Raw genomic sequence first — 4,412 nt, forward strand, 5'->3', positions numbered from 1 at the left:
ACTGCTTCTGTAGGTGGCAACACCATCAACTGTGTTGAGGCTTCCACTTTTCTGAGGCAGAATTTTGAATTTCTTTTGGTGGTATTTTTGAACTTACCTAATCACTGCGAGGTGGCTGAGGGTGCTGTGTGTTTTTTCTGTCTCTATTACACATCTTTCCATTGCTCTGCAGCCTCCCAGGTAGGGATGTACGAAAATCACTTACCTTTCGGGGATTATGCTGATGGTGCGGGGGGAGGCGTTCCGTCCCTCCCCCCGGAATCCTCGCCGTCTACACTATTTGCGTTCCCCTTATTTTCGCCGTCTTAGTCTACATAAATGTTTACGTAGACTAAGACGTGCCAAAATAAGGAACGCAAATGGCGGTGCCCATGGGCACCGCCATTTGCGTATGTGCGTTTGTGTGTGTTTTTTTTAATCAGCCGTGATAGGCTACGTAAAGATTTACGTAGCCTATCACGGTGTTTTTTTTTAATCTAGCTGTAACAGGCTACGTAAATCTTTACGTAGCCTATCACTTTTTAAAAAAACAAACAAACCTGGAAATGGCGGCAGCGGTGGCAGCCGGTCGGAAGACCGGCCGCCATCGCGCTGCTGCCGTGCTGCCGCCGCCGCCAGGAAGATCCGCCCCGGGTAAATCCCGTCCCGGGGGGGTGGCGGGCCGTTCCGAGATCCGTGGCAGAACTTTCGTACATCCCTACTCCCAGGCCACCTGCACTTCCTGAACTGAAAAAGCACTATGGGAGGAATTGCCTCATGACGTCTTCCTCACAATGGCTTCAACTGAAGTCCGGAAAGCTGAGGAGGTTACAGGTAGGATGTTGGAGAAATCCTCCATGGACCCCAATGACCCCCCCCCCCCGAAGTCCGTGGAGGATCGGATCTCCTACCTTGTCCTGCAGGGCGAAGTCCTCACCAGCGGATCCTCCCTGCCGTCGGCTCCGAAGCCTCAGCAATAAGGCTGCTATGGCCGTATTGCTGGCTACGCAGATTGACTGGGGATGCCATTTGCAGCCATAAAGGCCTTAGTATAAGGTAAATGCAGCCATTTACAGCTGCATTTTCCTTAAAATAAGGCCTTTATGGCTGCAAATGGCATCCTGCATGCCATTTGTGTCCGGAGACTCACCCTGCCTACCCCAGTGATATGGCCATGGCAGCCGTATTACTGGGGCTTTGGAGCCAGCAAGCGGCTCTGCAGAATTGCTGCGGAGTGGAGCCCGCCGAAGAGGATTCCGGGGGGGAGGAACGGATTGCCTCACCCCCTGCGGACCGCCCCCCCACCCAGAATAGCAGTTAAGCATTCTGGCCATCCCTAGTTACAGGCTGCCACAGAGATTACTGTACAATGACAGACAAGGCACTCACGTGTACCACTCAGCCACTTCATAAGTAAGGTAAGCAGAAGAACCTCAAATCCAATGCATGAGAATTTCTCCAAAATTTCTCCTTCTTTGAATTTCTTTTTTGAAAGCAATTGCTTTTCTATCAAATTGAATGAGAATGGTTGAAAAAAATGTGGGAGAAATTGTTGGCACAGCACTAGTATAGTGTGTGTGTGTGTATCAGATAGACTGGGTGACCCCATTGAGGTATTTGCTTTGGCCCTGCTCACCATTGGTATGTGGGCACCGGAAAATTAATTATAAGCCAGTGTGGCCCTTGAGTTGAAAAGGTTTCCCACCCCTGCTGTAAAGAGCTAATCATAATATGACTGTCCTATTTCTTTTTCTCACAACAAACCTGTGAGATGGGTCAGGCTGAGTGGTCCAAAGTCATTCAAGCTGCAATCCAAGCCACACTTTCTTGAAAGTAAGTCCCATTGAATTCAGTGGGGCTTACTTCTGAGTAGACATGTATAGACATGCACTGTCAGTGAGCTTGGGCTAGGCACTGTATCTTGACTGACCTAAGGTGCTTCCAGGCAGATGGCTCTTAGTGCTATCAAATAAAAGACATTGTGCAGCTATTCCATCTTTTCTTTTTTAATGGGTATTTTTCTGGTAAGAAAAAAGATAGAAGACATGGTGGGGAAACAAAGGAGGGTTACAAATCAGAAACAACAACTTCTTCATTGTAAAATTCCATGAATTCCGTGAAGCAATATCATTCACAATAAAAGCTTTGTCTTGAAGCACCTCAAATCTAGCACATAGATTAGAGTGAATGGTGATTTGATATTACATCTCCACAATCAAAGAACAACATTGATTTCTAGCCAATACATTGACAATGAAATCTTCCTGCTGATGAGGATGATGCGAGCATATTTAACATGACAAGCCCGTTCTTATTATTCAGTCATCAACATCATCATCATTGATGGTAGTAGTAATAATAATAATCTAGTTCATCCTCCTCCTCCTCCAGTCTTTTACTGGTACCGCATCTGTCACCTGAGACTAGGGATGGACAGACCCATCCCTGTCCTGTTTCAGCAGGCACCCACTGAAACACTGCCCCACTTGAGCCCCCCCTGGACCTGCACTTGAGGCCCCACCAGCTTGCCGAGCCACCTGCAGTCACCCTGGATCCCGTCCGTGAGTGCCCACCATTTTTCCAAGCTTGTTTTTACGAAAAAAAAGGAGGTCTTTAAAAATGTGCATATTTAAATATGTGCAAATTTCAGGCTGGGAAAGGTTGATATACGCAATATTAGAAGCATAAATGGCCCATTTATTGCATAGATCAGCCTTTCCCAGCCCTAATTTGCACATATTTAAATATGCACATTTTTAAAGACCTCCCTTTTTTTGTAAAAACAAGCTTGGGAAAATGGCAGGCTCTCATGGAAGGGTGCAGGTGAGTGCGGGCAATGTCTGGGAGGGGCGAGTGGGGGTGAGCGAGTCCAGAGGCTCTGCGGGTGCAGTCTGGGGGCACAGATGGGGGGGAGCCCAATGGACCCCTGGACCCAGTCAGGTGCCCAAACCATCCCTACCTGAGACAAATGATTCACTCTAACAGTCACCCTGCCACCCTAGAAACTTCCCAGAAACTTGCCTCAACCAAGAAACCTGGTCCCAGTCTTCCCTATTAGCAATCCCCAATGAGGCCAGAACCCACACACTGGGAAACCCTGTGCTTTTTACCTGTTACCAAGAATATATTATTTATGCCATCTCAAAAGCCCACATTTTATATGTCATGCACATCTAAGCAAATGCATTTTGTCAAGTTCATGTTTGCTGACATAATGCAAATGTGAAGGAAAACTTGCAGGGGGAGATTCAGTGGGCAGAAGGAAGAGGTATATAACCTGAGCCTGCCAATTTCCCCTGTGAATGCTTCCCCCCAGCCCACTCCCAGTGTGCTGTCTTCTGAGTCTGGCTCAGGCAAAAGAAGAAGATTAAAAAAATCTGGGGGTTATTTGCAGAGGAGTTATTTCCAGTGGGTGGGTTATTTATTTATTTATTTATTTAGTGCCCCACCTTTCTACCAAAAAATATCACTCAAGGTTGTTTACAGAACCAATTAAAATTGATTAAAACAATACATTAAAATGCAATAAAAACATAACAATTACAGAAAAAAATATTATTAAAAACAGCACCCAACCCACCAGGTTAAAGTTCTTCTTAAATAAAACAGTTTTTTGCCTGCCGCTGGAAGGACATCAAAGAGGGAGCAAACTTTCATGAAAATCTGGATTTAAATGGAATCGCCTCAAAAACCGTCTCCATGTAGACACAGCCCTAGCCTCCCTTGGGAGTTCTGTAGTCTGAGAGTGGCCACTGAAAAGGCCCTCTCTCAGGTCGGCACCACATGCACCTCTGACGGAAGGGCCTCTCCAGAAGATTTTAGGAACCGGGCCGGCTCATATGGGAGAAGGCAGTCTTTTGGGTAGCCTGGTCCCAAGCTGTATAAGGGCCTTATAGATCATAACTAGCACTTTGACTTCTGGCGGGAAATGGGCTGGTAGCCAGAGACACTGTTTTAACAAGGGAGTTGTGTGTTCGCTGTAACCAGCCCTGATCAAAAGTAAGATCGCAGCATTCTGGACCAGCGGAAGTTTCTGAACAGTTTTCAAAGGCAGCCCCACATAGAGCGCATTACAGTACTCCAGATGCGATGTGACTAAGATGTGACAGTGGCCAGATCAGACATCTCTCTAGTAGGAACAGGTTATTTGCAGGGGAGAAATGTCAGGTAAAGCAAAGATTATGCACATCCTCCTGCCCATTGATTCTCCCCTGCCACTGCCATCCCCAGCCCCACATTAGTGATACAAAGAAAAAGACTCACACAATTCCCAACCTTAAATGTTTCCCTCACAACGTGTAGTGTTGCCTATAAACTGGCTGTTGTTTCACCCATTTTTCTAACAATATTGAAATAATGAAAAGTCCCTCGAATGTTGGTGAGATCCAATTTCAAAATGGCTTAACCAAATGGCATGTGAAGAAAAACCTCAC

The 4,412-nt window shown here is 46.4% G+C and overlaps 1 protein-coding gene across 4 annotated transcripts in view; it reads right to left on the bottom strand.

Annotated features, from left to right (window-relative positions):
- Nucleotides 1-4,412, bottom strand: part of LOC146355291 (uncharacterized) — a 47,432-nt gene that overhangs the window by 4,986 nt on the left and 38,034 nt on the right. For 3 of the 4 annotated variants that reach the window (XR_014787140.1, XR_014787139.1, XM_084830435.1), the window contains one exon: nucleotides 1,910-2,000. The gene's annotated coding sequence lies outside the window, so the exon portion shown is untranslated. Of the gene's footprint in view, nucleotides 1-1,909; nucleotides 2,089-4,412 lie in introns of those variants that run through there. The other variant, XM_084830436.1, reaches the window with a different exon arrangement.

The sequence above is a fragment of the Heloderma suspectum genome, chromosome 2, assembly GCF_057233095.1.
Source record: "Heloderma suspectum isolate Gila_16-S chromosome 2, 16-S_ref, whole genome shotgun sequence".
In the NCBI taxonomy this organism is placed as follows: domain Eukaryota; kingdom Metazoa; phylum Chordata; class Lepidosauria; order Squamata; family Helodermatidae; genus Heloderma; species Heloderma suspectum.